The sequence below is a fragment of the Arachis ipaensis genome, chromosome B02 (assembly GCF_000816755.2).
Source record: "Arachis ipaensis cultivar K30076 chromosome B02, Araip1.1, whole genome shotgun sequence".
Lineage (NCBI taxonomy): Eukaryota > Viridiplantae > Streptophyta > Magnoliopsida > Fabales > Fabaceae > Arachis > Arachis ipaensis.
The window spans coordinates 103147707-103172710 of NC_029786.2; the positions used below are offsets into that span (position 1 = coordinate 103147707).

Consider the following 25004-nt stretch of genomic DNA (forward strand, 5'->3'; position numbering starts at 1 on the left):
GAAGCAGAACCATTGGCCACCATCACCGCACAGAGAAGTCGGAGGTTCCTATACAAAAATATCATCACAAGATATGGGATACCCTATTCCATTACTACAGATAATGGAACCCAGTTCACCGACTCTACCTCTAGAAGCCTAGTAGCTAGTATGAAAATCAAACACCAGTTCACCTCGGTGGAGCATCCGCAAGCCAATGGGCAAGCCGAGGCAGCCAACAAAATCATACTGGCAGGGCTGAAGAAAAGATTACAAGATGCAAAAGGAGCCTGGGCCGAAGAGCTCCCACAAGTGCTATGGGCTTACAGGACAATCCCCCCGTCCGCCACTGGAGAAACGCCTTTCCGACTAGTCTATGGTGTATAAGCCATGATACCAATAGAAGTCAACGAACAAATCCCAAGAGTAATTTTCCATGACGAGATCGGAAACATACAGGGGCACAAAGAGGAGCTCGACTTGCTCCCCGAAGTCCGAGAAGAAGCCCAGATAAGAGAAGCAGCGTTGAAGCAAAGGATGACTACAAGGTACAACAAAAAAGTCATTCGAAGAACATTCACCCCGAATGACTTGGTCTTGATCAGAAACGACATTGGAGTCAACAAATCAGGGGAAGGAAAACTCGCTGCAAATTGGAAGGGACCTTACAAAATCAATGAGGTCTTAAGAAAAGGTTATTACAAGGTGACCGACTTAAACGGCACCGAGTTACCAAGGTCGTGGCATGCTTGTAATATGAAAAGGTACTACAGTTAAAAGCGAACTCTACTCCCTGATGTACTCTTTTCCCAACTTCATGATTTTTTCCCAAAAATCAAAGGGTTTTTTCTGGAGAAGGGTTTTTAACGAGGCATCATAGTAGAGGCTAAGGGAAATAGATTGTCAAAAACCCTTAGTAGCAATAAGGTACCTCCCCAATTAATAAAGATCTTTTTCATCTTACAAATATCTCTTATAAATTCCTTCTTTGTTTTCTTTTTCTCTCGACGAAACGCGCCGACTTAAGCTCGACAAAACGTGAAAATCCCATGAACCGACCTTGATGGTCGTCAGGATAAAACGACGAGGTACAAGTCGGTGTAAAGAGGTTATAAAAGTTGATCGTAATAAACTCGGAAAATATCTGACTTACAAGTCGGAAAAGCCGAGAAATAAAGAAACGCATCGCAAAAATAACCTAAGTCATAAAAACTCAATAAAACAAAATTGAGTACGAGGAATGAACAAAAGAGATCGAAAAACCCAGGAAAAGATCAGAAAGCTGTCTTTAAAATCCTTAAAACAAAAAGGTGCAGAAAGACAGACAAGCCAAAGAAAAGGTTTTTTTAGAAAAGATCAAGGAGAGTTCGAAAAATCACTATCAAAAAAGCAGGCACACATAAGGTAATTTAAACCCTTATCCAAAAAAGGGTATTTATTAACATCAAACCCTTATCCAAAAAAGGGTATTTATTTTGTTAACTTAAACCCTTATCAAAAAGGGTATTTTTCGTTTACGGCCTTAAAAGGCCAGAAGAAATTGTTCAACAAACACCACCACCAACAAACAAACATAAAGAGTTTAAAAAAGGGGGGACCCACAGGCTGGGCCCCCATATAGCCAACAAAAATTATTTTTGCAGAGGAGTAGACGGATCACCACCAGAGCCAGGAAGAGTAGTCGGAGCAACTTCAGGGCCAGGGAGAGAAGTATCCATAGGAGTCGGAAATAAGGAACCTTGGGGCTTTGAGGAACTCGGAGCATCCTCCGAACGAGGAGGGGACTCAATGATTCTTTGCCCCCAAGTCTTCAACTCTGACTCGGAGACAACCTGAGGAGCTGGGGGATAAACAATGGCCCCATCAATCACAACCTTGTCGGGGTCTAAAGGGGAAAGATCCAAGTTGGGGGCAATGACTCCGACCTGATCCTTAAAAATCCTCCAAGCTTCCTCAGATCCCTCAGCAATGGAGTCCTCCAACTCGGCGTAGGCAGCCCGAGCATTCAACAAATCTTTTCTAACCCCCACAAGGTCCTCGAACAAGCTCTGGTAACTCTCCTGGGCAGTCTTCCTTAGGCCCACCTCCATGTTGCACTGAGCCTGCAGCTTGCTCTCCTTCTCCCGAAGGTTATCTCTCTCCTCCCTCAATTTGGTAACTTCCTTCTTCAACTCCTTCTCATGCTCCTAATACATGAGAAGTCTTCCCTCTAGCTCTTCAACCTTCGAGGTTGAACCCAAAGAACTAAGAGGGGCCTTCTCAAAGATATCTAAGAGCTTGGTACAGACCCCCGCCGCCCTGATACTCTCCTCAGCCAGAGAGGTAAGGTGGTTTCGGACAGAAACATCATCCATACCTATACGAGTATGGGGATAGATGTATTTCCGGATGAATGCAGGAGCATCAATTTTAACCTCACCTTCTAAAGAAGAGCCAGGCTCCAAAGCCTTGCGCTTCTTCCTCTCTGGATCAGGAGAAGGTCGGGGAGAGGGGGGTGGCTGAGAAAAAGCTGAAATCACAATGGACTCTGAAGGAGTCCCCAAATTTCGAGGAGGAGGGGGAGGAGGAGGGATAACCGCCTTGGCACCACCAGTCCTGGCCCGGGACCTCGCTTTAGCTTCCTGCACCCTCTGGTAAGACTCATTCGAATTCCTCTTCGCCATCTCTGCAAGTAACAACCAATAGATTAGACAAGTCGGAAAAGCAAGTCAGACAAGTCAGAAATTTAATAAGCAAGAAAAAGCCACCTAATTGTGCCTGGACAAAGGTCGGAGACCCCTGGAGAAACTTTTTAGTGTCCAAATATGGGGCCCTCCCCCACACTTCTCGGAGGAACCCCACAATGGCTGCCTCCACTTCATCCAGGTCATTCAGGCCATATTTATCACAAGGGGAGGCCTCCAGCCAATATAGAGGAAAGCGAGGAGAAGAGTCATCATTCAGAAAAAAGGGGTGGTGACCCTCTACAGCTTGCACTTTGAAAAAGTAATTTTTGAAGTCATGAAAAGATTCATCAAAAAGAGTGAAAACCCTCCGACCTTGGATAGCTCGGAAGGACACACATTGCTGTTTATATTTTGTCCACTAAAGGGCTTGGTCATATGGAAGAGATAGAAAAAAATCCTCAAAGACATCGGAAATTCCAGGGCATGACTGATGAACTGGTAAATTTTCAAAAAATCCCAAGAGTTGGGATGAAGCTGAGTAGGAGCAACTCGGCAGTGGCGTAAAACATCAACTTCAAAGTTGGAAAAGGGAAGAAAAACACCCAAACGGGTAATCATACTCTCGTACATGAAGAAGAAATGAGGGGCCGCCTCAGTGGCCCTCTCAAAACACACCCGATCCTCCGGACCCGGGGCCACTAACTCATATTTCGGCTCATCCTCCTCAGACGTACAAAGCCTGTGATGAGTGCGAAGGTGGGTGATAAATTCGGCATCCACCAAAGGTTCCTCTCCTAATACAGTGACATCAACCCACTGAGCAAGAATGTCTACAGAGGCCATTATTTTTCCTAAAAGGTGAGAAAAACCTACAAAGGAAAAAGAAAAAGAAAAATAAAAAACATGGTCTCTAAGGGGAATACGGAGTCAGAACCTACAAACCAACTTCTCTCTAAAACATGAAAGCCAGAAGCATTTTTTCGTAGAAAAGAGAAGAAATGACTAACCTTTGTCTGGGTGTAAAAGGAAAGGAAGATGAAAGCCTTCAAACAGAGATTGCACCACAAACAAGCAAAGTAGAAGAGAAAATTTCAAATCGCAGAAACGAAATAACGAAGGAGAGGGAAAGTATTTATAAACATGCTAGGGGCATAATGGTAAAAACGGAGTAGTCATTAATAAGAATGCACTGTTACCAAGGCCATCAATCCCTACGCAAATCCGTAACGGACGCGACCCTTGATTAGACGTAACTGTCAGAACCAAAAGGTCACGAAAAGTCACATCGGTTACAAACCATCACGTCGGTCCTCCAACAAGTCGGCTACAACCCCGAGTAGAATACTCGAACCCAAATCTTGAAGAGAAATTGGACTCGAGTAGGGGCACTGTTCATACCCTGGCCCAACACTAAGGCCCAGGATCTAAGAAAAAGGCCCAACCCAAAAGAGTTGAGCCTTTCATCACACCGACCAGATACCTCGAAGTTGGCTATCTTCACGACTTGCTCTAAAGAAGTCGGTACGAGGATTAGCTGGCAGACAAACCCTCCCTCAAGAGGATAACTGCCCCTAGAATCTCTCTAACCACTTCCAGGAGCCATATCTTAACCTCCCTAAGATAAAGGGACGGTTATTTCCCTTGAAAGGCGAAACTACTTCAGCGGTGGTTATTGGCTCACCACTATAAATACACTGACACCCCTCAGGTATCTCTAAGTCCCAATACTCTCTAGACCCGCTCACACCCTTGCTGACTTAGGCATTGGAGTGTCTTTGCAGGTACCACCCCCCATTCTTCCATGCGCACAAGTCGGACGGAGGTCCCCAAGTTGTAGATCCACTTGCAAGCCTCCTCCTTCATACGCTTGGGCCAACCAACGCCATCCAGCCCATTAATCTCTGGTTACCTACCGTAACAAATATAAAAATACTTTTTTATTTATTTATTACATGAAAAATATCTTTTTTCAAGAGAAAAATATCTTTTAAGAAAAAATATAAATTACAACTTCTCAAAAAAAAATATTTTTTATTTTTCTAATGCTTTTACTTTTACTACTAAAAATTTATCAAACATACTAAAAAATAAAAAAAGGATCTTTTTATGAAAATAACGGCGCCCAAACAAGTAGCCTTATTTTTAATTAGAAACCTAACGGCCTAACCCCAACCATTTCGAAATTTTATTGATGCGCGATTTACCCTCGTTTGTTCAATTTCCTCATCGTTGCTTGTGAAGTTGTGTTCCTCTCTGCTCGCATCGCCGTCGTGCTCGTCGCTGCTTTGCATTTTCTCATCGTTGCTTCTGAAGTTGTCTTCCTCTTTGCTAGCGTCGCCGTCGTGCTTGTCTCTGCTCGCGCGCCGTCGTGCTTGTTGCTGCTCGTGCGCCTTCGTACTCGTCATTGCTCGCATCGCCGTAGTGTTAGTCGCTCTGCATTTTGAGCTTCTGAACTTTTCTCTGCTCGATTCCAATTTGCTCGCCTTGTTCTACTTGCGACGTTTTGCTTGGTCCCTGGCTGGGTGCTGGTATGCTCTGCTCTCCCGTGGTGCCCGTGCTCTTTTCATCACAGATAGGCTCCTTACTTTACTCAGCTTTGTTATGGCTGAAGTTGATGAGAAATTTTGGTAATAAAATTTTTTCTTCTTTTATGAGAAATTACTGTTTAATTAATTATGATCCTATTAATCATTGCAATGTTTTATTGTTATTGTGTATTCGCCTGCCTGTGCTTTAATCAATAAATAATGTCAATTTTAGGGCTTGAAAATTTTAATTATTGGTGGTGGAATCTCAAGTTAGGGAACTTAACATTAGATTCATAGTTATTGTAGGTGTTGGAGTTGGCCGAGAATGCTTCCAGTTCAATCAATTTACTACTAGGTTTTTCACAATGCTTCCAATTACCTTCACTTTTTCTTTTTCTCTGCGTAACTAAACTTACTTCTTCAGGGAGGAGGAAGGGGTTGATAGATTCAGCAAAGTTCAAGAGAGTTTCTTGACAAGTTCTTCAACTCTCAGTATACTTAAATTCATGTTAGTGGTAAAAACTTTTATACTTTAAACTTTTATGAAAATAAAGCAAGCCAATTAGTGATGTGTTGTGTGCAGTAGAGATTCTTTTTCTCTCCATTTTTTACATTGATAAATTCCTATGTATAAACTCTGCTTCTCCATGCTCGGTACTTCAGTTTATCGGTGTTTTCTCCATGCTCATTGCATCGTAGGCATTCATTCAACGCCTTTCTTTATCATATATCTTATCAAACTTCATAATTCTAATTAATTGATTAATTAATTAATTATTGCTTTTTCACTTCTCAATGTTCAGGAAGTATGAGGAAATTAACCCTCGAATGTGCAGGAATTCTGCTACATCACTGAAGGGCAAAAACTAGTAGATGAAACTGAATTTTATTGTGTCTTTACTTTCTTTTTTCTGTCTGGTCATTGTAAAGTTTTCAAGAGACAATAATTTGCTATATATATAGGCAGGTAATTTTTTTTTCCTTTCAAGAATTCACACCAGATGATGGAATTCTTTATTAGTATTAGTTCATCATGGTTTGTAAAAATTTCAGGTGATGCTGAAAATGAAGAGCAGACATGTTGCAGGAACCATTACCAAAAAGAAAGAGTAAGCTACCTTTGGCTTCACAAATCACATCATTGTTTTCCTTGTATATAGGGATAATCCTGATCATAAATAGATATTAAACTCTTTGTAATCTTGAATTTGCAGTTGTTGTGCTAGATATTTGCACAGACTTACCAGCATGGCCAGAGACAGGAGGGAGAAGAAGAAACAAGAAACAAGAACTCACAACGCTTAGTTGCATCCTACCATCTTAGTGGCTGCAGTGGCTTCTGTTGTGGCAGCCATCGCGGCTGCAATGGCTGCTTCATCTGCACCAAGCAAGGATGAGAGGATGGCCAAGACTGGCATGGCTGTGGCCTCTACAGCCACATTGGTGGCCGCGCAGTGCGTCAAGGCTACTGAGGCAATAGGGGCTGAGAGTGATCACCTAGCTTCTGTGGTTAGCTCAGCTGTCAATGTCAGCTCTTAAGATGATATCACTACTCTTACCGCTGCAGCTGCAACAGGTAGCACTCCTTGATGACACTGTCAAGAATCAACAAGAGTATAGTTGCATTGTCAATAAGCCGCTTCATATGACAAAATGTGTCTTGTTTTCATGTTGGCATGGGTAGTGTGACACTAAGAGATAGTAATGATGACCCTGATCTTAATTATTAATGTTTGTAACTCTAAGAGGAGCAGCTACCCTGAAGGCAAGAGCATTGAAAGAGGTATGGAACATTGCTGCAGTGACACCATTAAAGAAAGGCAGGGGAGGATTGGAATTTGTGGCAAAGGTACTACAATTACCAATAACAATAATAGCAACAATACCAGCACAAGTGATGGTGGGGAGATTCTTAATGGAGAAAATTTTCTAGGCGTCTGCAGCCAAGAGCTACTTGCTAAGGGAAGTGAATTACTCAAACGAACCCGCAAAGGTAACACAACATCAATCACAAATGTTGCTGCTAGTATTAAATCAATTTTATTTTGTTGGCAAAATGACTTGACATAGTAATGAATAATGATGAAAACTGCAGGTGATCTTCACTGGAAAATAGTTTTTGTTTACATACATCAAATAGGCCAGGTAATTTTTTTTCCTTTCAAGAATTCACACCTGATGATGGGATTCTTTATCTGTTTCAGTTCATCATGGTTTGTAAATTTTTCAGGTGATGCTGAAAATGAAGAGCAGACATGTTGCAGGATCCATTACCAAAAAGAAAAAGAGTAAGCTACCTTTGGCTTCACAAGTCACAACATTGTTTTCCTTATATGTGGGGATAATCCTGATCATAAACAGATACTAAATTCTTTGTAATCTTGAAGTTGCAGATGCTATGCTAGATATTTGCAGAGACTTACTACTACTTGATAATGGCAAAAAGCGGAAATACTTTGGGTTGAAGACAGATACAAGGGGAATTGTAGAGATTGAGTGTAGAAATCAAGGGGACTATGATATCTGGACTCAAGGGGTCTCCAGGCTTCTTTCCATTGTTGCACAAAGACAAAACAGATTTGGAAACTGATCCATGCATCTTACACTAATTACTATTAATTGAGTCTCTAGTTACTGCTGACTACTGAACTAAATTCAAATTATATGCATTATAATTCATTTTGCATATGTGTAACCGTAGATAGTCGTCTGTGGCAAGGACTTAACTCAAATGAACTTTCTAAATTAAGCAAAAATTGTCTATTGTCTGAATTTGTGCAATTGTAGGAGTTTTTTTTATTTATTTATTTGGGTAACTATGCCTTGTCTCAAGTTCCTATAATTCTTAAGAATTTCAGCTGAGGATTTATCTCTTTTTTAAATTTTATTGTGTACAAATTTATTTAATAATTAAATGATTATACATGTTTTTTTTTTGTATTTTCACTACAAAAACAACCCTTATTTTAGCCAAAAAGAGAACCTTTCAATAGTTGCATATTGATATGGGTTGCATAATTAGAAGAATAAGCAATGTTTCCAAGGATTGCATATCAATCTGATAGATAACACTTTAGTAGGTAGTTAATTCAAATTAATAGGCAACATTTTACCGTGTTGTATATTCTAAACAATAGGCAACACTTCGACGTGTTGCATACTAAGAAGACGGAGGGAATGTAGCATACCATGAAGCTAATTGATTGCAATAGTAGTGCATAACTAACTCTTATATCAAAATTAACACAATAAAAAATTATATATTAAATATATATTCTGAAAAATAAATTTTAGAGATCAAATTTTAATGTAATTTTTTGCAAGATTATTAAAAAAAAAGATGTTTTCATTTTTAACATTTGATAATTTTATGTCATGATTTTTTTTTAAAAATTATTTTGTTGAGAATGATCAAATTTTTTTTTTTAAATCTTAAAGCCATTTCATTTCAATTTTTTTAAGGGCTAATAACTACAAGCCAAATATTACAACTGTACATCAATATGTCATATCGGTAATAAGATAGAGAAAAACTCTCTTCATCAATTTCACAATTTCCCCTTTCATCTTTCTCCTTCCCCCTTCTTCTTCCGAGCCATTTCACTTCAATTTTTTTTAAGGGCTAATAACTACAAGCCAAATATTACAACTGTACATCAATATGTCATATTGGTAATAAGATAGAGGAGAACTCTCTTCATTAATTTCACAGTTTCTCCTTTCATCTTTCTCCATCCCCCTTCTTCCTCCGAGCCATTTCATTTCAATTTTTTTAAGGGCAAATAACTACAAGCCAAATATTACAACTGTACATCAATATGTCATATTGGTAATAAGATAAAGGAGAACTCTCTTCATCAATTTCACAGTTTCCCCTTTCTTCTTTCTCCTTCCCCCTTCTTCTTCCGAGCCATTTCATTTCAATTTTTTTTAAGGCTAATAACTCCAAGCCAAATATTACAACTGTACATCAATATGTCATATTGGTAATAAGATAGAGGAGAACTCTCTTCATCAATTTCACAGTTTTCCCTTTCATCTTTCTCTTTCCCCCTTCTTCTTCTGAGCCATTTTATTTCAATTTTTTTAAGGGCTAATAACTACAAGCCAAATATTACAACTGTACATCAATATGTCATATTGGTAATAAGATAGAGGAGAACTCTCTTCATCAATTTCACAGTTTCCCCTTTCATCTTTCTCCTTCCCCCTTCTTCTTCCGAGCCATTTCATTTCAATTTTTTTTAAGGACAAATAACTACAAGCCAAATATTACAACTGTACATCAATATGTCATATTGGTAATAAGATAGAGGAGAACTCTCTTCATCAATTTCACAGTTTTCCCTTTCATCTTTCTCCTTCCCCCTTCTTCTTCCGAGCCATTTCATTTCAATTTTTTTAAAGGGCTAATAACTACAAGCCAAATATTACAACTGTACATCAATATGTCATATTGGTAATAAGATAGAGGAGAACTCTCTTCATCAATTTCACAGTTTCCCCTTTCATCTTTCTTCTTCCCCCTTCTTCTTCCGAGCCATTTCATTTCAATTCTTTTTAAGGGCTAATAACTACAAGCCAAATATTACAACTGTACATCAATATGTCATATTGGTAATAAGATAGAGGAGAACTCTCTTCATCAATTTCACAGTTTTCCCTTTCATCTTTCTCCTTCCCCCTTCTTCTTCCGAGCCATTTCATTTCAATTTTTTATAAGGGCTAATAACTACAAGCCAAATATTACAACTGTACATCAATATGTCATATTGGTAATAAGATAGAGGAGAACTCTCTTCATCAATTTCACAGTTTCCCCTTTCATCTTTCTCCTTCCCCCTTCTTCTTCCGAGCCATTTCATTTAAATTTTTTTTAAGGAATAATAACTACAAGCCAAATATTACAACTGTACATCAATATGTCATATTGGTAATAAGATAGAGGAGAACTCTCTTCATCAATTTCACATTTTCTCCTTTCATCTTTCTCCTTCCCCCTTCTTCTTCCGAGCCATTTCATTTCAATTTTTTATGAGGGCTAATAACTACAAGCCAAATATTACAACTGTACAACAATATGTCATATTGGTAATAAGATAGAGGAGAACTCTCTTCATCAATTTCACAGTTTCCCCTTTCATCTTTCTCCTTCCCCCTTCTTCTTCCAAGCCATTTCATTTAAATTTTTTTTAAGGAATAATAACTACAAGCCAAATATTACAACTGTACATCAATATGTCATATTGGTAATAAGATAGAGGAGAACTCTCTTCATCAATTTCACATTTTCTCCTTTCATCTTTCTCCTTCCCCCTTCTTCTTCCGAGCCATTTCATTTCAATTTTTTTTAAGGGCTAATAACTACAAGACAAATATTATAACTGTACATCAATATGTCATATTGGTAATAAGATAGAGGAAAACTCTCTTCATCAATTTCACAGTTTTTCCTTTCATCTTTCTCCTTCCCCCTTCTTCTTCCGAGCCATTTCATTTCAATTTTTTTTAAGAAATAATAACTACAAGCCAAATATTACAACTGTATATCAATATGTCATATTGTTAATAAGATAGAGGAGAACTCTCTTCATCAATTTCACAGTTTTCCCTTTCATCTTTCTCCTTCCCCCTTCTTCGGAGCCATTTCATTTAAATTTTTTTAAGGGCTAATAACTACAAACCAAATATTATAACTGTACATCAATATGTCATATTGGTAATAAGATAGAGGAGAACTCTCTTCATCAATTTCACAGTTTTCCCTTTCATCTTTCTCCTTCCCCCTTCTTTTTCCGAAACATTTCATTTCAATTTTTTTAACGAATAATAACTACAAGCCAAATATTACAACTGTACATCAATATATCATATTGGTAATGAGATAGAGGAGAAATCTCTTCATCAATTTCACAGTTTTCCGTTTCATCTTTCTCCTTCCCCCTTCTTCTTCCGAACCATTTCATTTCAATTTTTTTAAGCGCTACTAACTACAAGTCAAATATTACAACAGTACATCAATATGTCATATTGGTAATAAGATAGAGGAGAACTCTCTTCATCAATTTCACAGTTTTTCCTTTCATCTTTCTCCTTCCCCCTTCTTCTTCCGAACCATTTCATTTCAATTTTTTTAAGGGCTAATAACTACAAGCCAAATATTACAACTGTACATCAATATGTCATATTGGTAATACGATAGAGGAGAACTCTCTTCATCAATTTCACAGTTTTCCCTTTCATCTTTTTCCTTCAACCTTCTTCTTCCGAGCCATTTCATTTCAATTTTTTTTAAGGGCTAATAACTACAAGCCAAATATTATAACTATGCATCAATATGTCATATTGGTAATAAAATAGAGGAGAACTCTCCTCATCAATTTAGCAGTTTCTCCTTTCATCTTTCTCCTTCTCCCTTCTTCTTCCGAGCCATTTCATTTCAATTTTTTTTAAGGGCTAATAACTACAAGCCAAATATTACAACTGTACATCAATATGTCATATTGGTAATAAGATAGAGGAGAACTCTCTTCATCAATTTCAGAGTTTCCGCTTTCATCTTTCTCCTTCCCCCCTCTTCTTCCGAGCCATTTCATTTCAATTTTTTTAAGCGCTAATAACTACAAGCCAAATATTACGACAGTACATCAATATGTCATATTGGTAATAAGATAGAGGAGAACTCTCTTCATCAATTTCACAGTTTTTCCTTTCATCTTTCTCCTTTCCCCTTCTTCTTCCGAGCCATTTCATTTCAATTTTTTTAAGGGCTAATAACTACAAGCCAAATATTACAACTGTACATCAATATGTCATATTGGTAATAAGATATAGGAGACCTCTCTTCATCAATTTCACAGTTTTCCCTTTCATCTTTCTCCTTCCCCCTTCTTCTTCCGAGCCATTTCATTTCAATTTTTTTTAAGGGCTAATAACTACATGCCAAATATTACAACTGTACATCAATATGTCATATTGGTAATAAAATAGAGGAGAACTCTCTTCATCAATTTCACAGTTTCCCCTTTCATCTTTCTCCTTCCCCCTTCTTCTTCCGAGCCATTTCATTTCAATTTTTTTTAAGGACTAATATCTTCAAGCCAAATATTACAACTGTACATCAATTTCACAGTTTTCCCTTTCATCTTTCTCCTTACCCCTTCTTCTTCCGGGCCATTTCATTTCAATTTTTTTAAGGGCTAATAACTACAAGCCAAATATTACAACTGTACATCAATATGTCATATTGGTAATAAGATATAGGAGAACTATCTTCATCAATTTCACAGTTTTCCCTTTCATCTTTCTCCTTCCCCCTTCTTCTTCCGAGCCATTTCATTTCAAATTTTTAAGGGCTAATAACTACAAGCCAAATATTACAACTGTACATCAATATGTCATATTGGTAATAAGATATAGGAGAACTCTCTTGATAGAGGAGAACTCTCTTTATCAATTTCACATTTTCTCCTTTCATCTTTCTCCTTCCCCTCTTCCGAGCCATTTCATTTCAAATTTTTAAGGGCTAATAACTAAAAGCCAAATATATTACAACTGCACATCAATCTGTCATATTGGTAATAAGATAGAGGAGAACTCTCTTCATCAATTTCACAGTTTTTCCTTTCATCTTTCTCCTTCCCCCTTCTTCTTCCGAGCCATTTCATTTCAATTTTTTTAAGGGCTAGTAACTACAAGCCAAATATTACAACTGCACATCAATCTGTCATATTGGTAATAAGATAGAGGAGAACTCTCTTCATCAATTTCACAATTTCCCCTTTCATCTTTCTCCTTCCCCCTTCTTCTTCCGAGCTATTTCATTTTAATTTTTTAAGGGCTAATAACTACAAGCCAAATATTACAACTGTACATCAATATGTCATATTGGTAATAAGATAAAGGAGAACTCTCTTCATCAATTTCACAGTTTCCCCTTTCATCTTTCTCCTTCCCCCTTCTTCTTCCGAGCCATTTCATTTCAATTTTTTTTAAGGAATAATAGCTACAAGCCAAATATTACAACTGTACATCAATATGTCATATTGGTAATAAGATAGAGGAGAACCCTCTTCATCAATTTCACAGTTTCCCCTTTCATCTTTCTCCTTCCCCCTTCTTCTTCCGAGCCATTTCATTTCAATTTTTTTAAGGGCTAATAACTCCAAGCCAAATATTACAACTGTACATCAATATGTCATATTGGTAATAAGATAAAGGAGAACTCTCTTCGTCAATTTCACAGTTTCCCCTTTCATCTTTCTCCTTCCCCCTTCTTCTTCCGAGACATTTCATTTCAATTTTTTTAAGGGCTAATAACTACAAGCCAAATATTACAACTGCACATCAATCTGTAGTATTGGTAATAAGATAGAGGAGAACTCTCTTCATCAATTTCACAAATTTTCCTTTCATCTTTCTCCTACCCCCTTCTTCTTCCGAGCTATTTCATTTCAATTTTTTAAAGGGCTAATAACTACAAGCCAAATATTACAACTGTACATCAATATGTCATATTGGTAATAAGATAAAGGAGAACTCTCTTCGTCAATTTCACAGTTTTCCCTTTCATCTTTCTCCTTCCACCTTCTTCTTCCGAGCCATTTCATTTCAATTTTTTTTTAAGAAATAATAGCTACAATCCAGATATTACAACTGTACATCAATAAGTCATATTCGTAATAAGATAGAGGAGAACTCTCTTCATCAATTTCACAGTTTCTCCTTTCATCTTTCTACGTCCCCCTTCTTCTTCCGAGCCATTTCATTTCAATTTTTTTAAGGGATAATAACTACAAGCCAAATATTACAACTATACATCAATATGTCATATTGGTAATAAGATAGAGGAGAACTCTCTTCATCAATTTCACAATTTTCCCTTTCATCTTCCTCCTTTCCCCTTCATCTTCCGAGCCATTTCATTTCAATTTTTTTAAGGGCTAATAACTACAAGCCAAATATTACAACTGTATGTACATCAATATGTCATATTGGTAATAAGATAGAGGACAACTCTCTTCATCAATTTCACAGTTTCCCCTTTCATCTTTCTCCTTCCCCCTTCTTCTTCCAAGCCATTTTATTTCAATTTTTTTAAGGGCTAATAACTACAAGCCAAATATTACAACTGTATGTACATCAATATGTCATATTGGTAATAAGATAGACGAGAACTCTCTTCATCAATTTCACAGTTTTCCCTTTCATCTTTCTCCTTCCCCCTTCTTCTTCCGAGTCATTTCATTTCAATTTTTTTTAGGACTAATAACTACAAGTCAAATAATACAACAGTACATCAATATGTCATATTGGTAATAAGATAGAGGAGAACTCTCTTCATCAATTTCACAGTTTCTCCTTTCATCTTTCTCCTTCCCCCTTCTTCTTCCGAGTCATTTCATTTCTATTTTTTTAAGGGCTAATAACTACAATCCAAATATTACTACTGTACATCAATATGTCATATTGGTAATAAAATAGAAGAGAACTCTCTTCATCAATTTCACAGTTTCCCCTTTCATCTTTCTCCTTCCCCCTTCTTCTTCCGAGCCATTTCATTTCAATTTTTTTAAGGGCTAATAACTACAAGCCAAATATTACAACTGTACATCAATATGTCATATTGGTAATAAGATATAGGAGAACTCTCTTTATCAATTTCACAGTTTCCCCTTTCATCTTTCTCCTTCCCCCTTCTTCTTCCGAGACATTTCATTTCAATTTTTTTAAGGGCTAATAACTAAAAGCCAAATATTACAACTGCACATCAATCTGTCATATTGGTAATAAGATAGAGGACAACTCTCTTCATCAATTTCACAATTTTCCCTTTCATCTTTCTCCTTCCCCCTTCTTCTTCCGAGCTATTTCATTTCAATTTTTTTAAGGGCTAATAACTACAAGCCAAATATTACAACTGTACATCAATATGTCATATTGGTAATAAGATAAAGGAGAACTCTCTTCGTCAATTTCACAGTTTCCCCTTTCATCTTTCTCCTTCCCCCTTCTTCTTCCGAGCCATTTCATTTCAATTTTTTTTTAAGAAATAATAGCTAAAAGCCAAATGTTACAACTGTACATCAATATGTAATATTGGTAATAAGATAGAGGAGAACTCTCTTCATCAATTTCACAGTTTCCCCTTTCATCTTTCTACTTCCCCCTTCTTCTTCCGAGCCATTTCATTTCAATTTTTTTAAGAGATAATAACTACAAGCCAAATATTACAACTATACATCAATATGTCATATTGGTAATAAGATAGAGGAGAACTCTCTTCATCAATTTCACAATTTCTCCTTTCATCTTTCTCCTTCCCCCTTCTTCTTCCGAGCCATTTCATTTCAATTTTTTTAAGGGCTAATAACTACGAGCCAAATATTACAACTGTATGTACATCAATATGTCATATTGGTAATAAGATAGAGGACAACTCTCTTCATCAATTTCACAGTTTCCCCTTTCAACTTTCTCCTTCCCCCTTCTTCTTCCAAGCCATTTTATTTCAATTTTTTTAAGGGCTAATAACTACAAGCCAAATATTACAACTGTACATCAATATGTCATATTGGTAATAAGATAGACGAGAACTCTCTTCATCAATTTCACAGTTTTCCCTTTCATCTTTCTCCTTCCCCCTTCTTCTTCCGAGCCATTTCATTTCAATTTTTTTTAGGGCTAATAACTACAAGTCAAATATTTCAACTGTACATCAATATGTCATATTGGTAGTAAGATAGAGGAGAACTCTCTTCATCAATTTCACAGTTTCCCCTTTCATCTTTCTCCTTCCCCCTTCTTCTTCCGAGCCATTTTATTTCAATTTTTTTAAGGGCTAATAACTACAAGCCAAATATTACTACTGTACATCAATATGTCATATTGATAATAAAATAGAAGAGAACTCTCTTCATCAATTTCACAGTTTCCCCTTTCATCTTTCTCCTTCCCCCTTCTTCTTCCGAGCCATTTCATTTCAATTTTTTTTAAGGGCTAATAACTACAAGCCAAATATTACAACTGTATGTACATCAATATGTCATATTGGCAATAAGATAGAGGACAACTCTCTTCATCAATTTCACAGTTTTCCCTTTCGTCTTTCTCCTTCCCCCTTCTTCTTCCGAGCCATTTTATTTCAATTTTTTTAAGGGCTAATAACTACAAGCCAAATATTACAACTGTACATCAATATGTCAAATTGGTAATAAGATATAGGAGAACTCTCTTCATCAATTTCACAGTTTCCCCTTTCATCTTTCTCCTTTCCCCTTCTTCTTCCGAGACATTTCATTTCAATTTTTTTAAGGGCTAATAACTACAAGCCAAATATTAAAATTGTACATCAATATGTCATATTGGTAATAAGATAGAGGAGAACTCTCTTCATCAATTTCACAGTTTTTCCTTTCGTCTTTCTCCTTCCCCCTTCTTCTTCCGAGCCATTTTATTTCAATTTTTTTAAGGAATAATAACTACAAGTCAAATATTACAACTGTATATCAATATGTCATATTGGTAATAAGATATAGGAGAACTCTCTTCATCAAATTCACAGTTTTCCCTTTCATCTTTCTCCTTCCCCCTTATTCTTCCGAGCCATTTCATTTCAATTTTTTTAAGGGCTAATAACTACAAGCCAAATATTACAACAGTACATCAATATGTCATATTGGTAATAAGATAGAGGAGAACTCCCTTCATCAATTTTACAGTTTTCCCTTTCATCTTTCTCCTTACCCCTTCTTCTTCCGAGTCATTTCATTTCAATTATATGTCATATTGGTAATAAGATATAGGAGAACTCTCTTCATCAATTTCACAGTTTCCCCTTTCATCTTTCTCCTTCCCCCTTCTTCTTCCGAGCCATTTCATTTCAATTTTTTTAGGGGCTAATAACTACAAGCCAAATATTACAACTGTACATCTATATGTCATATTGGTAATAAGATATAGGAGAACTCTCTTCATCAATTTCACAGTTTCCCCTTTCATCTTTCTCCTTCCCCCTTCTTCTTCCGAGCCATTTCATTTCAATTTTTTTTAAGAAATAATAACTACAAGCCAAATATTACAACTGCACATCAATCTGTCATATTGGTAATAAGATAGAGGGGAACTCTCTTCATCAATTTCACAGTTTCCCCTTTCATCTTTCTCCTTCCCCCTTCTTCTTCGTAGCTATTTCATTTCAATTTTTTTAACAGCTAATAACTACAAGCCAAATATTACAACTGTACATCAATATGTCATATTGGTAATAAGATAGAGGAGAACTCTCTTCATCAATTTCACAATTTTCCCTTTCATCTTTCTCCTTCCCCCTTCTTCTTCCGAGCTATTTCATTTTAATTTTTTAAGGGCTAATAACTACAAGCCAAATATTACAACTGTACATCAATATGTCATATTGGTAATAAGATATAGGAGAACTCTCTTCATCAATTTCACAGTTTTCCCTTTCATCTTTCTCCTTCCCCCTTCTTCTTCCGAGCCATTTCATTTCAATTTTTTAAGGGCTAATAACTACAAGCCAAATATTACAACTGTACATCAATATGTCTTATTGGTAATAAGATATAGGAGAACTCTCTTCATCAATTTCACAGTTTCCCTTTCATCTTTCTCCTTCCCCCTTCTTCTGCCGAGCCATTTCATTTCAATTTTTTTTAAGGGCTAATAACTACAAGCCAAATATTACAGCTGCACATCAATATGTCATATTGGTAATAAAATAGAGGAGAACTCTCTTCATCAATTTCACAGTTTTCCCTTTCATCTTTCTCCTTCCCCCTTCTTCTTCCGAGCCATTTCATTTCAATTTTTTAAGGGCTAATAACTACAAGCCAAATATTACAACTGTACATCAATTTCACAGTTTTCCCTTTCATCTTTCTCCTTCCCCCTTCTTCTTCCGAGCCATTTCATTTCAATTTTTTAAGGGCTAATAACTACAAGCCAAATATTACAACTGTACATCAATATCTCTCTTCATCAATTTCACAGTTTCCTTTTTCATCTTTCTCCTTCCCCCTTCTTCTTCCGAGCCATTTCATTTCAATTTTTTAAGGGCTAATAACTACAAGCCAAATATTACAACTGTACATCAATATGTCATATTGGTAATAAGAGGAGAACTATCTTCATCAATTTCACAGTTTCCTTTTTCATCTTTCTCCTTCCCCCTTCTTCTTCCGAGCCATTTTATTTTAATTTTTTTAAGGGCTAATAACTACAAGCCAAATATTACAACTGTACATCAATATGTCATATTGGTAATAAGATATAGGAGAACTCTCTTCATCAATTTCACAGTTTCCCCTTTCATCTTTCTCCATCCCCTTCTTCTTCCAAGCCATTTCATTTCAATTTTTTTAAGGGCTAATAACTACAAGCCAAATATTACAACTGTACATCAATATGTCATATTGGTAATAAGATAGAGGGGAACTCTCTTCATCAATTTCACAGTTTCCCCTTTCATCTTTCTCCTTCCCCCTTCTTCTTCGGAGCTATCCCATTTCAATTTTTTTAAGGGCTAATAACTACAAGCCAAATATTACAACTGTACATCAATATGTCATATTGGTAATAAGATAGAGGAGAACTCTCTACATCAATTTCACAGTTTCCCCTTTCATCTTTCTTCTTCCCCCTTCTTCTTTCGAGCCATTTCATTTCAATTTTTTTTAAAGAATAATAGCTACAAGCCAAATATTACAACTGTATATCAATATGTCATATTGGTAATAAGATAGAGGAGAACCCTCTTCATCAATTTCACAGTTTCCCCTTTCATCTTTCTACTTCCCCCTTCTTCTTCCGAGCCATTTCATTTCAATTTTTTTTAAGAAATAATAACTACAAGCCAAATATTACAACTGCACATCAATCTGTCATATTGGTAATAAGATAGAGGAGAACTCTCTTCATCAATTTCACAATTTTCCCTTTCATCTTTCTCCTTCCCCCTTCTTCTTCCGAGCCATTTCATTTCAATTTTTTTTAAGAAATAATAACTACAAGCCAAATATTACAACTGCACATCAATCTGTCATATTGGTAATAAGATAGAGGAGAACTCTCTTCATCAATTTCACAATTTTCCCTTTCATCTTTCTCCTTCCCCCTTCTTCTTCCGAGCCATTTCATTTCAATTTTTTTTAAGAAATAATAACTACAAGCCAAATATTACAACTGCACATCAATCTGTCATATTGGTAATAAGATAGAGGAGAACTCTCTTCATCAATTTCACAATTTTCCCTTTCATCTTTCTCCTTCCCCCTTCTTCTTCCGAGCCATTTCATTTCAATTTTTTTTAAGAAATAATAACTACAAGCCAAATATTACAACTGCACATCAATCTGTCATATTGGTAATAAGATAGAGGAGAACTCTCTTCATCAATTTCACAATTTTCCCTTTCATCTTTCTCCTTCCCCCTTCTTCTTCCGAGCCATTTCATTTCAATTTTTTTTAAGAAATAATAACTACAAGCCAAATATTACAACTGCACATCAATCTGTCATATTGGTAATAAGATAGAGGAGAACTCTCTTCATCAATTTCACAATTTTCCCTTTCATCTTTCTCCTTCCCCCTTCTTCTTCCGAGCCATTTCATTTCAATTTTTTTTAAGAAATAATAACTACAAGCCAAATATTACAACTGCACATCAATCTGTCATATTGGTAATAAGATAGAGGAGAACTCTCTTCATCAATTTCACAATTTTCCCTTTCATCTTTCTCCTTCCCCCTTCTTCTTCCGAGCCATTTCATTTCAATTTTTTTTAAGAAATAATAACTACAAGCCAAATATTACAACTGCACATCAATCTGTCATATTGGTAATAAGATAGAGGAGAACTCTCTTCATCAATTTCACAATTTTCCCTTTCATCTTTCTCCTTCCCCCTTCTTCTTCCGAGCCATTTCATTTCAATTTTTTTTAAGAAATAATAACTACAAGCCAAATATTACAACTGCACATCAATCTGTCATATTGGTAATAAGATAGAGGAGAACTCTCTTCATCAATTTCACAATTTTCCCTTTCATCTTTCTCCTTCCCCCTTCTTCTTCCGAGCCATTTCATTTCAATTTTTTTTAAGAAATAATAACTACAAGCCAAATATTACAACTGCACATCAATCTGTCATATTGGTAATAAGATAGAGGAGAACTCTCTTCATCAATTTCACAATTTTCCCTTTCATCTTTCTCCTTCCCCCTTCTTCTTCCGAGCCATTTCATTTCAATTTTTTTTAAGAAATAATAACTACAAGCCAAATATTACAACTGCACATCAATCTGTCATATTGGTAATAAGATAGAGGAGAACTCTCTTCATCAATTTCACAATTTTCCCTTTCATCTTTCTCCTTCCCCCTTCTTCTTCCGAGCCATTTCATTTCAATTTTTTTTAAGAAATAATAACTACAAGCCAAATATTACAACTGCACATCAATCTGTCATATTGGTAATAAGATAGAGGAGAACTCTCTTCATCAATTTCACAATTTTCCCTTTCATCTTTCTCCTTCCCCCTTCTTCTTCCGAGCCATTTCATTTCAATTTTTTTTAAGAAATAATAACTACAAGCCAAATATTACAACTGCACATCAATCTGTCATATTGGTAATAAGATAGAGGAGAACTCTCTTCATCAATTTCACAATTTTCCCTTTCATCTTTCTCCTTCCCCCTTCTTCTTCCGAGCCATTTCATTTCAATTTTTTTAAGGGCTAATAACTACAAGCCAAATATTACAACTGTACATCTATATGTCATATTGGTAATAAGATATAGGAGAACTCTCTTTATCAATTTCACAGTTTCCCCTTTCATCTTTCTCCTTCCCCCTTCTTCTTCCGAGCCATTTCATTTCAATTTTTTTTAAGGACTAATAACTTCAAGCCAAATATTACAACTGTACATCAATTTCACAGTTTTCCCTTTCATCTTTCTCCTTACCCCTTCTTCTTCCGAGCCATTTCATTTCAATTTTTTTAAAGGCTAATAACTACAAGCCAAATATTACAACTGTACATCAATATGTCATATTGGTAATAAGATATAGGAGAACTATCTTAATCAATTTCACAGTTTTCCCTTTCATCTTTCTCCTTCCCCCTTCTTCTTCCGAGCCATTTCATTTCAAATTTTTAAGGGCTAATAACTACAAGCCAAATATTACAACTGTACATCAATATGTCATATTGGTAATAAGATATAGGAGAACTCTCTTCATCAATTTCACAGTTTTTCCTTTCATCTTTCTCCTTCCCCCTTCTTCTTCCGAGCCATTTCATTTCAATTTTTTTTAAGGGCTAATAACTACAAGCCAAATATTACAACTGCACACCAATATGTCATATTGGTAATAAAATAGAGGAGAACTCTCTTCATCAATTTCACAGTTTTCCCTTTCATCTTTCTCCTTCCCCTTCTTCTTCTGAGCCATTTCATTTCAATTTTTTTAAGGGCTAATAACTACAAGCCAAATATTACAACTGTACATCAATATGTCTTATTGGTAATAAGATATAGGAGAACTCTCTTCATCAATTTCACAGTTTCCCCTTTCATCTTTCTCCTTACCCCTTCTTCTTCCGAGCCATTTTATTTCAATTTTTTTTAAGGGCTAATAACTACAAGCCAAATATTACAACTGTACATCAATATGTCATATTGGTAATAAGAAGAGAACTATCTTCATCAATTTCACAGTTTTCCCTTTCGTCTTTCTCCTTCCTCCTTCTTCTTCCGAGCCATTTTATTTCAATTTTTTAAGGGCTAATAACTACAAGCCAAATATTACAACTGTACATCAATATGTCAAATTGGTAATAAGATATAGGAGAACTCTCTTCATCAATTTCACAGTTTCCCCTTTCATCTTTCTCCTTTCCCCTTCTTCTTCCGAGCCATTTCATTTCAATTTTTTTAAGGGCTAATAACTACAAGCCAAATATTAAAATTGTACATCAATATGTCATATTGGTAATAAGATAGAGGAGAACTCTCTTCATCCATTTCACAGTTTTTCCTTTCGTCTTTCTCCTTCCCCCTTCTTCTTCCGAGCCATTTTATTTCAATTTTTTTAAGGAATAATAACTACAAGTCAAATATTACAACTGTATATCAATATGTCATATTGGTAATAAGATATAGGAGAACTCTCTTCATCAAATTCACAGTTTTCCCTTTCATCTTTCTCCTTCCACCTTATTCTTCCGAGCCATTTCATTTCAATTTTTTTAAGGGCTAATAACTACAAGCCAAATATTACAACAATGCATCAATATGTCATATTGGTAATAAGATAGAGGAGAACTCCCTTCATCAATTTTACAGTTTTCCCTTTCATCTTTCTCCTTACCCCTTCTTCTTCCGAGTCATTTCATTTCAATTTTTTTTAAGGGCTAATAACTACAAGCCAAATATTACAACTGTACATCAATATGTCATATTGGTAATAAGATAGAGGGGAACTCTCTTCATCAATTTCACAGTTTCCCCTTTCATCTTTCTCCATGCCCTTCTTCTTCCGAGCCATTTCATTTCAATTTTTTTAAGGGCTAATAACTACAAGCCAAATATTACAACTGTACATCAATTTCACAGTTTCCGCTTTCATCTTTCTCCTCCCCCCTTCTTCTGCCGAGCCATTTCATTTCAATTTTTTTAAAGGCTAATAACTACAAGCCAAATATTACATTTCAATTTTTTTAAAGGCTAATAACTACAAGCCAAATATTACATTTCAATTTTTTTAAAGGCTAATAACTACAAGCCAAATATTACATTTCAATTTTTTTAAAGGCTAATAACTACAAGCCAAATATTACATTTCAATTTTTTTAAAGGCTAATAACTACAAGCCAAATATTACATTTCAATTTTTTTAAAGGCTAATAACTACAAGCCAAATATTACATTTCAATTTTTTTAAAGGCTAATAACTACAAGCCAAATATTACATTTCAATTTTTTTAAAGGCTAATAACTACAAGCCAAATATTACATTTCAATTTTTTTAAAGGCTAATAACTACAAGCCAAATATTACATTTCAATTTTTTTAAAGGCTAATAACTACAAGCCAAATATTACAACTGTACATCAATTTCACAGTTTCCGCTTTCATCTTTCTCCTTCCCCCTTCTTCTTCCGAGCCATTTCATTTCAATTTTTTAAGGGCTAATAACTACAAGCCAAATATTACAACTGTACATCAATATGTCATATTGGTAATAAGATATAGGAGAACTCTCTTCATCAATTTCACAGTTTTCCCTTTCATCTTTCTCCTTCCCCCTTCTTCTGCCGAGCCATTTCATTTCAATTTTTTTTAAGGGCTAATAACTACAAGCCAAATATTACAACTGCACATCAATATGTCATATTGGTAATAAAATAGAGCAGAACTCTCTTCATCAATTTCACAGTTTTCCCTTTCATCTTTCTCCTTCCCCCTTCTTCTTCCGAGCCATTTCATTTCAATTTTTTTAAGGGCTAATAACTACAAGCCAAATATTACAACTGTACATCAATATGTCATATTGGTAATAAGATAGAGGAGAACTCCCTTCATCAATTTCACAGTTTCTTCTTTCATCTTTCTCCTTACCCCTTCTTCTTCCGAGCCATTTTATTTCAATTTTTTTAAGGGCTAATAACTACAAGCCAAATATTACAACTGTACATCAATATGTCATATTGGTAATAAGAGGAGAACTATCTTCATCAATTTCACAGTTTCCTTTTTCATCTTTCTCCTTCCCCCTTCTTCTTCCGAGCCATTTTATTTCAATTTTTTAAGGGCTAATAACTACAAGCCAAATATTACAACTGTACATCAATATGTCATATTGGTAATAAGATATAGGAGAACTATCTTCATCAATTTCACAGTTTCCCCTTTCATCTTTCTCCATCCCCTTCTTCTTCCGAGCCATTTCTATTCAATTTTTTTAAGGGCTAATAACTACAAGCCAAATATTACAACTGTACATCAATATGTCATATTGGTAATAAGATATAGGAGAACTCTCTTCATCAATTTCACAGTTTCCCCTTTCATCTTTCTCCTTCCCCCTTCTTCTTCCGAGCCATTTCATTTCAATTTTTTTTAAGGGCTAATAACTATAAGCCAAATATTACAACTGTACATCTATATGTCATATTGGTAATAAGATATAGGAGAACTCTCTTTATCAATTTCACAGTTTCCCCTTTCATCTTTCTCCTTCCCCCTTCTTCTTCCGAGCCATTTCATTTCAATTTTTTAAGGGCTAATAACTACAAGCCAAATATTATAACTGCACATCAATCTGTCATATTGGTAATAAGATAGAGGGGAACTCTCTTCATCAATTTCACAGTTTCCCCTTTCATCTTTCTCCTTCCCCCTTCTTCTTCGGAGCTATTTCATTTCAATTTTTTTAAGGGCTAATAACTACAAGCCAAATATTACAACTGTACATCAATATGTCATATTGGTAATAAGATAGAGGAGAACTCTCTTCATCAATTTCACAATTTCCCCTTTCATCTTTCTCCTTCCCCCTTCTTCTTCCGAGCTATTTCTTTTCAATTTTTTTAAGGGCTAATAACTACAAGCCAAATATTACAACTGTACATCAATATGTCATATTGGTAATAAGATAGAGGAGAACTCTCTACATCAATTTCACAATTTCCCCTTTCATCTTTCTCCTTCCCCCTTCTTCTTCCGAGCCATTTCATTTCAATTTTTTTTAAGAAATAATAACTACAAGCCAAATATTACAACTGCACATCAATCTGTCATATTGGTAA

At 35.7% G+C, this 25004-nt stretch overlaps 1 pseudogene; it reads left to right on the top strand.

The window, feature by feature from the left end:
• Positions 4796-7891, top strand: LOC107628572 (annotated as a pseudogene).